General features: G+C 35.2%; 1 protein-coding gene across 2 annotated transcripts in view; it reads left to right on the top strand.

Moving 5' to 3' along the window:
* Positions 1-13,267, top strand: part of LOC6033760 (RNA pseudouridylate synthase domain-containing protein 2) — a 398,524-nt gene that overhangs the window by 43,345 nt on the left and 341,912 nt on the right. The window contains exon 1 of one of the 2 annotated variants that reach the window (XM_038251445.1): positions 11,002-11,675. The exons of the other annotated variant lie outside the window; for it this stretch is intronic. The gene's annotated coding sequence lies outside the window, so the exon portion shown is untranslated. Of the gene's footprint in view, positions 1-11,001; positions 11,676-13,267 lie in introns of those variants that run through there. 2 annotated transcript variants of the gene reach the window in all.

Raw genomic sequence — 13,267 nt, 5'->3', positions numbered from 1 at the left:
AAAAATGTCTTCACTCTTGTACCAGGGCGAGCAAAGACTGCGTTACGTTACTGCCTCGAGTACACCCAAAGTTAAAGAATGAGGGGATAGTCCTCACGAAAAGAAACGTGAGGAAAGTGCTATTTTACGAGAGTATAGTCCTCTCGCGTGTTCATTCGTTCATTGGAAAAGTTCATCCTATGAGTGGCTTATATGGACAAATGACCGCCATTTAGTCACCGAACCAGGCCCGTATCCAGGATTCTTCAATGGGGGGTGTTTCCCCCCATAAGGCGTTAGGGGTGTATGTGTGTTATAGGTAGGGCGTATACAGTCAACAAATGCGTACCAAACAAAAACGTGAAATTTGCTTTATATATTGTAGCAGTAATGTTAAAAAAATATCTAAACATAAAGAAGTTCATGAAAATACTGTTATTCTTGCATATATTATTGATGTGATATATGTGATAGAAAATATTGAAATAACGTTATTGAATCCTTGATAGTTTAGATTGTTTTGTTTTCAATTAATTTTTTTCTCTTCAGTAATTTGTTTTGCCCCTTAGTTTTTCGGGAAAATTTTACAGGAGGGCATTTTTTATCTATAGGGGAGAGTGGGGGGACTTGATCCCCGGGGAGACTTGATCCCAAGCCTGTATCTCGTCAGCATGTGGGTAAAACAATTAGCTTTGTTCTAGAAAGTTGTGCGAAATTGACTAAAACTCATTGTAGAAAACAAACAAAAAAATAAAAAATGTTTAGATTGAGTTACACACATTTTTCTAAGAAGTGCTGCAAAATACTTCCAAGAGATCTTTTTTCTTTGTTTTGATAAGTATAGAAAACACTCAAAAATTATTTAAAAAAAAATGTTTTATACATGAATTGTTTGATAAACATATCAACTCCAAAACCCTTACGCATTTGACGTTAAATTGATCGTCATACTATTTTTACAATCAATTGTTAAAAAAAGGGCGTTCAGGGAGACTTGATCCCAGCATTTTTACAGTCACTGGAATCAGCCTCAAGATTAAATAATTTGGCTGGGTTTTCGTACATAGTTTCCTTTAGTATAGTTGTACATAACTAATTGCAGTTTGAACCATTTTTCAAAAATTTGTAAACAAAAATTACCAGCTTTTGTTAACATGCTCAATTTTGGTCTAAAAAAGAAAATTTTAAGTTTTTAAATATTTTACATGCTAAACTTGTTATATTTTGAACACAAACGTACAGGTTTAATGTGAAATTGCTGTATCTTATAGAAAATTAAAAGTTTGGATGAATAAGAAACATTTTGCTAAAGATTTCTTCAAAATGTTGAAAGGGGGATCAAATTACCCCCTACATTTTGAAAATGCCGGTTTAAAATATTGTTTTAAAACGCATGGCATGATTCGAAGAGTTTATCTGATGAAATACCCTTATCAGCCAAACATAGTTGAATGTTTAAGCTTTCAATTCATGCAAAAAGATCATAGTTTTGTGAGAAATTGACAGAGTTATGTGCGATACAAAAAAGGGGATCAAGTCTCCCCACTCTTCCCTACACAGCTTAAGCCAGATTGGTAACGAACTCGAGCATCTCAAGCCAAATCAATTCAAAATGGAAATCAACTCGTATTATCTATGCGTTTTGGTTTTCGCCGTTTTTTTATTTTTCAAACATAGTTAGTTTGATTTTAGTTTGAAAAAAAATTAAGGCGATGTAGACGTATCTCTTCGATGTTTTTAGCAAAGTTGTTCTTTAAAACTTAAACTATTAGTTCATAAAGTTTTTGGAAAATCAAAATCAACAAAAAGTTTTCGTACCAACGAACACAAACATCAAAGCTGACGGATATTTTTTTTTCTTGTCAAATGTAACATACCAACCAACAACTTTTTTTTTTCAATCCTCGTCATATCACACAATAACATTTTTAAACATCTTCGAATCAATCACATTTCAGAGAACAGTTTGTAGATAAAAAAGATAATATCGTCAAAAAAAATATTGATTTGTCCGTACAAGTTTCCATAGAAGTTTGACAGCTGCCCATACAATTGCTTACGAGGCCATTTCACGAAGCGGAACACCACTCGGAATTGACTTTTTCTGAACATGCCTAAAATTTAGCGGAGCTGTTTATCCTATCGAAACATGCAAAATCCCTTCTTTTTGGCACCTTTTTTTTTAAATTAGTTTTCAAATGGCCATGTCTTGGATACAAAAAAGCAAAAATCGGCTGCTTTTATTTTAAGAAACGCTGGCGTCATCAAATTTTTTATTCAAATCAAGCTTACTTGTTAGAGCAAGTTGATATCTCTTGAGAATTTCAAATTTATAAGTAGCAGAATTTACCTACATCCATCCCTGCATCATTTATTCTAATTGCTCAAAATGCTGCCATTTTTGATTTTAATCAAAATGATGACGCTGAATTGAATCAGCGTCAAGTTTCTTTTAAAAATTGCAGTAGAATATTGCTCTATTATTTTTTTTCCAAAATATTTGGCAATGTTTTTTTAACTGGTGAAAATCGCAAAACTTTGGGGCAGAGCCAAAAAAAAGTAATTTTTTGCATGTTTCGATATGATGAACAGTTTCGCCAAATTTTAGCAGGATCAGAAAAAGTAGATTTCGAATTTGTACTTTTTTGTTTCCAGTTGGGGAGAAATGACCCTATATAAAAAAAAAACATTACTTGATCCACCTTTAGGTGGTTGGTGCCTTCCTCACATTAATAGGGTAATGCTATCCAAAAAAGACACAATAGGGCGGACCTTTAAGTATTCTATTAATTTGACTCATTATTCATACCATCAAATTGGGTAGTAAGATCTTCATATTTCAGGACACTTCGAAAAAGTGCATAAATAACACTTAAGTGCTTATAACTTTTGATAGGGTTGTCAGATTTGAAATGTTTTGGACGCGTTGGAAAGGTCTATTGATTACCTCGTCGCCATCGTGCTAGCTTGTCGTACGTGCATTTTGGGCCAAATTGAGTTAAGAACACCATTTTGTGCAGCTCACAATGCCTCATCTTTTAACCTTCACAGATCCCCAAAATTCGATTTAAATCCTGAGATATTCAACAAAAACCGAAAAAACTCCGTGCATTTTTGTCACTTTACATATGATAGTAGTTTCAATCTTGTCGTGCTATCTTGTCACTCCCTGAAAGTTGATGTAAGTGCGACAATTGGCCAAATGGATTTCAGGTCAGAACGCGTTTGACGCACGTACAAGTTAGACTACCGTAAACATTTGTTATTATAACTCGGGACACCAGCAACCAATTTCAACCAAACTTCGGGACAATGCACATAATGGTCAGCCAAACAAAACGTGTTTGTTATTGTCTACATTGCGTGCTCTAGTTTTCGTTTATTCAAGGTCAATCATTAAAACGCGTTTTTCTCGGAACGTCAAAATGGCGGGTGCGACAAGATAGCACGATGACGTCTACCTGTTTAACGACAGGTTGCATGATAGATCCGGACAACGTTTTCATCATGATATCTGAGATCCGGCTTCCAAAAAGTACATAAATAACACTTAAGTGCTAATTACTTTTGATAGGATTGTCAGATCATCATTGTATTGGTTGCGTAGGAAAGGTCTTTTAAATACCTTACCACCACACACACAGACATTTGCTCAGAATTTGATACTGAGTCGATAGGTATACATGAAAGTGGGTCTAGGAGGTCTAATTGAGAAGTTCAGTTTTCGAGTGATTTTATAGCCTTTCCTCAGTAAGGTGAGGAAGGCAAAACACTTCGGCGTACATAGTCAAAGTTGGATTTGGATCTGGCCGATAACGATCTAAGTATTTTACTAACAAAATCCAGGAGGGCCTATCCAGTTAGTCAAAAGTTTTAAAATAAAAATAGCTGGCCGTTTTTAGTGCGAATTCGATTTTTCGAGATTTTTATGAGGGCGTATTAAGCTAAACTGTAGTTTTTTTCAAGGCGTCAACGATCAAAGTTTTTTTTTAATAATTTTTATGAAGGCGTATTAAGCGAGAGTTTATTTTTTTTTCAAGGCGTCAGCGATCAAAGCTTTTTTTTTATTTTCTTGAGGGCGTATTTAGTGACAGTTGAATTTTTTTCAAGCCGTCAACGATCAAAGTTTTTTTTAAATAATTTATTGAGGGCGTATTCAGTGAAAAAAAATTTCAAGGCATCAACGATCATAGTTTTTTTTTTAAATAATTTATTGCGGGCGAATTTAGTGAAAGTTTTTTTTTCAAGGCGTCAGCGATCAAAGCTTTTTTTTATTTTCTTGAGGGCGCATTTAGTGACAGTTGATTTTTTTTTTCAAGCCGTCAACGATCAAAGTTTTTTTTTTTGATGACTTCTTGAGAGCGTATTTAGCGAAAGTTTTTTTTTTTTCAAGTCGTCAACGATTAAAGTTTTTTTTTAATTATTTTAATGAAGGCGTATTAAGCGAGAGTTTAGTTTTTTTCAAGGCGTCAGCGATCAAAACATTTTTTATATTTTCTTGAGGGCGCATTTAGTGACAGTTGATTTTTTTTCAAGGCGTCAACGATCAAAGTTTTTTTTTAAATATTTTTTTATGAAGGCGTATTAAGCGAGAGTTTAGTTTTTTTCAAGGCGTCAACGATCAAAGCTTTTTTTAAATATTTTCTTGAGGGCGTATTTAGTGGAAGTTTTTTTGCAAGGCGTCAACGATCAATGTTTTTTTAATAATTTCTTGAGGGCGTATTTAGTGAAGGTTTTTTTTCAAGGCGTCAACGATCAAAGTTTTTTTTTAAATTATTTTTATGAAGGCGTATTAAGTGAGAGTTTAGTTTTTTCAAGGCGTCAGCGATCAAAGCTTTTTTTTTATTTTCTTGAGGACGTATTTAGTTAAAGTTGAATCGTACCAAAGCTGTCAACGATCAAAGTTTTTTTTTTAATATTTTCTTGAGGGCGTATTTAGTGAAAGTTTTTTTTTTCAAGGCGTCAACAATCAAAGTTTTTTTCAATTATTTTATGAAGGTAAATATGCCATTATAAAATAATTAAGAGTATAGTTTTGTTTCAAGGCATCAACGATACAAGTTTTTTCAAAATATTTTCTTGAGGGCGTATTTAGTGCAAGTTGAGTTTTTTTTTCAAGGCGTCAATGATAAAAGATTTTTTTTTAATATTTTATTGAGGGCGTATTTGGTGAAAGTTGAGTTTTTTCTAGGCGTCAGCAATCAAATTTTTTTTAAAATTATTTTTATGAAGGCGTACTAAGCGAGACTTTACTTTTTCTCAAGGCGTCAACAATCAAAGTTTTTTTTTAAATATTTTCTTGAGGGCGTATTTAGTGCAAGTAGAGTTTTTCTCAAGGCGTCAACGATCAAAGTTTTTTTTTTTTAATTTTCTTGAGGGCGTATTTTATGAAAGTTGGGGTTTTTCAAGGCGTCAACGATCAGTTTTTTTGCAAATATTTTCATGAGGGCTTATTGAGTAAGAGTTTAGTTTTTCTCTTGGCGTCAACGAACATAGTTATTTTAAATATTTTTAGAAAGGCGTGTTTTGTGAAAGTGGAGTTTTTTCTTAGCATCAAATGTTTTTATGAGGGCGTATTTACTGAGAGTTGAGTTTTCACTTGATGGCGTATCTAGTGAGAGTGAAGTTTTTCTCTGGGTGTCAAATTTTTGATAGTCATAAAAAATGGCGGCCCTTCAGGCCGTGTCTTTGTCGGGGCGTTAGGGGTGTAAGCCATTTTTTTTCCATGGGGGGTGTTGAACACCCATAACACCCCCCTTAGATACGGCCCTGCACCGAACCATGGTGGCCCATACGGCAAAGGCACGGTTCAATATGCCGAAGGTCTTGGGTTCGAGTCCCGGTACCGGTACTTTATTTTTTTTGATAGATGAACTTTTTTTGAAGATGATGAGTAAAGTACTCTCGCTAGTTTCGAGATTTATCCTCTCCGTCCGCACACAGTACCATTTTACTACCGAATCGTGCTCTTTATCCTCTCGTATGCCGATGCCCAGTTCTGGGTGTAGTGTGTAAGTCGATCCCGTTGACGACGTTGCATGGAATCCAGGAAAAAGAGCGCTCCCCAGTTATGGCATTTGACGTCTTACAGTAAGTCTAGTGTGAATACGTCTTCCACCATCTAGCGACGAGAGCTGATAGTGGTGTGCCCTTCTTGCCACAACACTCACAAACATAGGGGAGATGGCATTTGCACTAGAGTTTCCCTTGTTCTTGGCGTGACGACCTTCTCCGGCGGCGACTGCATTGGAGTGCAACCGAGCACGGCAATATATGTCGCTTTTCATGAGCGGGAAAACCCCCCTCCCAGTGTAGGAAAACATAGACGAAGGAGAAAATACCGGGAATGTTGCACTTTTCCTCAGATCTTGGGGGTTCAATCTTGCCTCCCAGCTTACTCGTAAATAGAACCATCAAAAGATCCCGGGTTCGGGTTTAATTTACTTGGATTTGGAAGCTGTGACGGAACGCTTTTAGGGAGCAGGGTGGGAGGAAAAACTTGCAGTAAATGAATTTATTGGAGCTGGTTGATTTGGAGAACGCTTGATTTGTTTTATGAGGGGTGTCGGAATAGCAGTATAAGGGAAATCAATGTTGGATAAATGGATGCACGAATACTTTTTTACAGGCCAAATCGTAATATGATGAATTCAGTATTTAAAAAAATTAAAAAATACTCTGACTCCACAGCCCTGATAAATATAATATTTAAAAAAATCAAATCTAATTATTCGCTCTTCAGCATTGCCTTGGCGTTCTCGATTGCGAGATTCCTACTCGAAACTAGGTGTTCGAAGGCTTGATTGTTGAGGCAATTGCAAACCTCTTTTTACACCTTAGCTTCCATCCACCCCGGGATTCGAACTGACGACCTTTGGATTGTTAGTCCAACTGCCTACCAGCGACTCCGCCGAGACAGGACCCAGGGAGACGACTCCTACACCTGGACTGAGCTAACGACCTAACCTTTTTTAGGTCAGTCCGGGGCCAACATTTACTTCCCGTCCGACGGAAGGCGTGATCAGACAAATCTCGTCTCGAAAAATGCCACCGGGTCCGTCTGGGATCGAACCCAGGTCGACTGGGTGAGAGGCAATCACGCTTACCCCTACACCACGGTTCCCGGCTAATATTAATAGAATTAAATCAAATATCTTTTGATGGTTCCTCACGAAAAATAGTTAAAAAACCATCTCTGAGTAATTCTGTACGTTTTCGTACATAGACATTTCCTTTTTTTATTGTTTTGATGAACCTTTATCCATATACTTTAAAAAAGCCAATTTGCAATAATTTTTCCATACAAATTTGAGGCACACCCAAAGTTAAAGAACGAGGGGATAGTCCTCACGAAAAGAAACGTGAGGAAAGTGCAATTTTGCGAGAGTATAGTCCTCTCGCGTGTTCATTCGTTCATTGGAACAGTTCATCCTATTGAGTGGCTTATATGGACAAATGACCGCCACTTAGTTACCGAACCATGGTGGCCCATACGGCAAAGGCACGGTTCAATATGCCGATGGTCTTGGGTTCGAGTCTCGGTACCGGCACATTTTTTTTGATAGATGAACTTTTTTTTGAAGATGAACCATGAGTAAAGTACTTGCGGTAATTTCGGGATTTATCCTCTCCGTCCGCACACAGAACCATTTTACTACCGAATCGTGCTCTTTATCCTCTCGTATGCCGATACCCAGTTCTGGGTGCATGAATTTTCTAAAATCTGTACCTTGAGAAGAGATTTTTTGATCATTGAAGACACCAATTCAGCAAAGTTGTAGTTTATGATTTTTTATTAGATTTTTTATCACTAAAAGTTGAGTTCACAAAATACTTAATTATAATTTTCAATATATCTAGAGGCCTTGAATGGCTTCTTTTGCGCTTGAGTTAGGAATTCGATGAAATTAATTTTTAAACTTTCAAAATCATTTAAAGATGCAGAATTAGCCTTTTACACATTTTTTGATAAAAGTGCACCGTTTTCAAATAATATGCATTTCAAGATGGTTTATTTCGATTTTTTTCGCTTTTTCGCAATTTAAAAATATTTTATGGAAGAAAACCACCTCTTCAAAAAATTTATTCAAAGAGCTGAGATAATTTCCATCGATTCTCTTATTAATACATTTCTTATTGCAATGTTGGCTAAGATACAATCTTTAAAAGTACAAATTTTGTGAAAAATAAGTTTTTCTCAATGTCATCTAATAAGCCCTGGTTTTCAAACTCGCAATATCTCTGAAACAATTTGTTCTATTTTTTATGTTAAAATATTTAACTTCTGTTAAGTTGCATGCTCTTCTTTATGAGTTATTTAATTTAATTCTTTAATTCCCATTTTTTGAGTTAAGAGCTACCCTACAAAAAAACTATTTTGTAATTAGTCAGATTTTTAAATTTAGTTATTTTGATTTTTTTTGCGTGTGCCAATTTTTCTGAAATGTTCTAATCATATCCTACACAGAAAAAATAAATCATGGTAATATTACATCTGGGAAGGGGTACATCTTTTATGTCAGAAAAAAGGTGTAATTTTACCTCTGGAAATGTGTAATTTTACCACTTTTCTGGTGTAATGTCACTTTTTCAGTCTAAATTGAGGTATTGTTGTTGTTTTATTATAGAGGTTTTACACTCCACGGTTTTGTTCGCCTCTTTAAACTAAATTGAGGTAAAATTACATCATAAAAGAGGTAATATTCAACCTTCCAAAATTAGAGCTTCCAAATTTACATTATTTTTTTCTGTGTACAACTCTGCCAAAGACGCCAAATCGATCAAAAAGTCTTCTCCCGGCCCTCATAAGGAATGCACGGACAAAAAAATCATCAAAATAAAAAAATATGGTATGGATCGTTAAAGGGTTACATACATCTACATCGGTAAAAGCGCAAGCTTTTAGTAATGATTGCCAATCATATTTTTAGCGGAATTTTTTTTCAATATGAAATATTGCTTTAAGATATTTGTGTGGAGCAATTCTAAATAAAAACCAATAATGTATTTCATTTCTAGAGTTTTTTTTTTTCTAAATGGCTGTATAAGCTATTGTGCTTCATATGTTTATAGGGCCTTTTTAATAAAAACTCGAGATTTATGTTTTTGATTTGACTGAATCTTTGTGAAGGATTCCCCTTTGACATTTACATTTGCACATTTGCATCATTTTGCATCGTTTGTTCAACCATTTTTTGATCGGTAATGTTTGTTAAATACAATTAAAAAAAAAAAATTATCTATATATATAAAAAATTTCGACGGTTTTGTTCGAACGCGAATCAATTCAACACGGAAGGTCGGATCGAGGTGCTTTTTGTTGCGTAGGGTTCGTATAAGTACAAGGAAGGTTTTTACGCCATAAAGTTACAACTTTGGCCACTATGGAACCGATTCCAGAGCATCGGCAGATTGTATGGAGAAAGTTACGTTAAATAAAATGTTTGATCACAGGAGGCTGAATAAGCAAAAAAGTTAAAAAACGTCAACAAACGGAAAAAATTGCAGAACGAAGTTTGTCGGGTAAGGCTAGTTTATTTATTTATTTTTTTGCTTTCAATTTCAATTTGCTCCTTTGTCATGCAACTATTTGTCCTATTTTAAATATTCAAAAACAGAAAATGCAGAAAACAATCTCATCTGTTGATTATTATTTTTGACATTTTTTTTTATAAATTAACACTCTTTTATATAATCATTTTTAACCTTATACTGTCACTTTCATGGATATATCTTCAAAACGGTGTTTAATAATGATGAAATTTCTTCCTGATCGCAACCATTAAAAACGTTTTTTTTTATATATTTTTTAGGGGACTGAACATGACATCAAAAAAAGAGTGCAATGTTTTAAAATCAGTTTTATTTTTATTTTCTTCGATGTACAATTTTTTCTGAGAAGCCCGATAGATAACCTACAGCTTTGCCCAAGACACCAAATCGATCAGAAAATTCCTTCTCATGATATCATACATTTACGTACCTTGTATGACCAGCCTTGTATGGAAAAATAATCATGCAAAATCGCTTCTTTTGACGTAGGGAATGTATAGACATAGTTTCATCCTAATAAAAAAACACAAATTTGAAAATCGGCAAATAATTTGAGAAAATGTAGCGAACTACTTTCTGTGAAAATGTTTTTGTTCAAACTTCTCTATGGCAAAATTGTTGTCCTTTCAAAAAAAATGTTTTCAAAAAACTTCATGATTTTTATGGAAATAGAAGTCTAACCAACTGAAAACAATTTGATAAGCATTTTCCTGCGTTTAAAATCATATTTAGCATGTTTGAGAACGATCAAAAATATTTTGGATATTTGTGAAATTCTGCTCTACAGTACCGCAAAAAAAAATTCTCCAAAAAATTGCAAAACATCTGCGCAGGTGTTAAATGCACTGTTTTCATTGAAATGTTAATACCACGAATTGTATTCACAATATTTATATTTTTTTATCTGTTTTTATTTTATTTTTTTATTCTTTAAATAATTTAAATTTCAGAATTTAAAAAAAATTATTTTAGACAATTAACATTACAGCACCACTTCGCGTAACTCAACTATCTCACCAGTTGCACTCAAATCTCTCACTCACTCGCTGTAGCGAGTACGTCACCCAATTTCCATAAACCTCAAGCACTCAAAAACAAAACTCAAACTTTCCCACGCTCTCTCACCTCGCACGCGCTCGTCGTGCGCTCAAACTGTTGTCATTTTTCACGAGTGCGAGACTCAAAACAAAGCCCGCCGATGTTTATCAAACAAAAGCGAGAGTACGAGCGCGAGAGAGTTGAGCTACCTCTGCTGAGAGTTTCGTTCACCAAAGCACATGCTTCGAAAACCTTTTATCAGCGATTCGTTTCGCACGCACGTGAGAGCGTGCGAGAGAGGATTGCTCGCTCGCTCATTCTCTCGTTTCGCCCGAGTCCGAAGCTTCGTGCCTTCGGGCTTTTCGGCTTGGCTGTCAATTTCGAATAATATCGAACGGCAGCTCGGGAAAATCTTTCAGTCTATCGCGGCCCGTTGTTCACGTCTGACGTGTGTGTAAGAGAGAGTTTGTTTTTTCAGCGCTCGGGAAAATCGCTTCGTTCGGTTCTAAGGCGCCGGGAAAAACCGCGTTTCAGTCGCTCGTGGGACTCGCGCGTGTGTATTTGTGTAGCGGCGTATTGTAGTGAGTCGTTTTTCCCATCTGATTTCGATTCGATCGAATGTACGAAAATATTCGCTAAATTTTGTGCGTGTGTACTGGAAAATATACTGTGCAGATTGATTGTTGATCGTGAGATTTGTGGAAAAGTTTAGTGGGGATATTTTGCGGATTTTTTTGACGACTTGAGGAAGAAAAGCCGGTAATAAAACAATCGAGCTCAGTGTTGACAAAGTCAGTTCAAGTCAAGTCAAAGTCAAAATCAGAAAAGAAAACGGTAGAATTTGGAGAATCTTAATCGAGTCGTTTGTTATTGTTGACAATTGTCACAAGTGAGATTTTCGCCTAAGAAGACAAAGAGAAACATCGTCACTTGCGAAGCAAGTCAGCTGTGTATGTGTTTGTTTGTTATCTCGAGAATCACGTGTGAACTACAACAGGAAAAAGATCATCAGTGAGTGAGAGAGCAAAAGGAGAAGAAAAATACGACGACGACGAGAGCAGCTGTAATCGGCGGAAAATCTTCACAACCGCAAGAAATCGTGCAAAGTGTGTATTATCAGAAAGTGTCGATCGCCTGTTGGTCTTCGTTCTATCAAAAATTTGGGAAAATCATCCCAAAACCTCCCCCCGTGCGTCTGTCTCTGTGTGGTTGTGTGACTTTGAGCTATTTTCGTCGTTGAAATCTGGCTAATCTTACCCACTGGTGCTGATGCTGTCAAGTCACACCACAGCAGTGGACGGGGAAAAATACACGCCACGCTGATATAGAACACTGAGCTAGAAGCTGATGGCGATGACGACGACGATGTTGTTTCTGTGTGACATTGAGCGAAAACGAGAGCACCCTTACCTTACTACACTGCTCTACAGCCGAGTTTTCTTCTCCCGCGGAGAGGAAGAGGCGAAACGTGAATCCCGCAGTGTTTCGGATCTTCGGAGACGGGGTTTTCCGATTTTTTTTTCTATTTTACATTTTCCTTCTGGTTTTGCTTGTTGGGCGTTCGTTACGGAAAGGGATGTCGTGATAAATTGAGCGAGGGAAATTACCATTTTAGTAAGGAGAACAGTTACACTTGATAAAATATCAGCAAATGTTTTAATAGATGTGATAGGTACAATAAAACATCTAGAACAGTAAGAAAACATTAACTTGAATTGCAGAAAAAATGTGTTTAAAATGATTTCCTCAGAAAATCAAAATCATTTATCATAATCTTGAATTAACGGTTATGAAATTGTGAACCTCTAAAGAATCTGAGTGATCTGTTCCGTTTAAAAAATTATTAAATACATCATATTTCAACCATTCTGAATATTTTCGCTTTTTATAATAATTTTGGTTAAATCGTCAATAATCAAGATAGATTTGCCTAGTCAGTTTTCATCATTCATTTTGCTGTGTTATTGAATTTCATTGTTCATTTCACTCAGAGAAAAATCAAATTAATTTGCAGAAAATTGTTTCAAAAAAAAAAATTAATACCCAAAAAACGCAATGAAAATGGAAAAAAAAATTAAGGTAAAAGTAAAAAAAAAATTTATCAGAAGTCCAAAGATGAATCATACCAATGTTGGAAAAGTCCAAAATCGTTTGAAATTGTGAAGCAAATAAAAAAAAATTAAAAAAAATGAATTTACAAGCCATGGTTTTGACATTTGAATCAAGAAAGTGTTATAAGTACATTTAACACCTGTCCAGTTGTTTTGCAATCATTTGTTTCCAAATTATCCAAGTATTGACTCAAATTTTATTTTTTGCGAAAAAAAGGTTTTGCGGTGCTGTGCATTAGAATTTCATAAAAATTCAAAATATTTTCAATCCAGCCCAAACATGCTAAACATGATTATCAATGCAGAAAATGCAATTCGATTGTTTTCAGTAGATTTGACTTCAATTTTCATTGAAATTAAAAAGTTTTCTGAAAAAAAAATTTGTCCCCTGATTTTTCGGACAAATTTGAAGGGGGGCAATATACTACTCTTTGAAAAATATTTGCAATGGCCTTTTTATGATTCGTAATATTTTTGCAATTGATTTTAAAAGTTTTCATCAATGGATTTTTGGTAACAAATGCTTTAAATAAAATTTGCAATGGCTCAAAGCTACTTGGAATACATTTTATGTCAATTAGATATAA

This window comes from Culex quinquefasciatus, chromosome 2 (genome assembly GCF_015732765.1).
Source record: "Culex quinquefasciatus strain JHB chromosome 2, VPISU_Cqui_1.0_pri_paternal, whole genome shotgun sequence".
NCBI lineage: Eukaryota > Metazoa > Arthropoda > Insecta > Diptera > Culicidae > Culex > Culex quinquefasciatus.
Note: the sequence above shows the minus strand (reverse complement) of the source record. Positions and strands in the feature narration are given on the sequence as shown.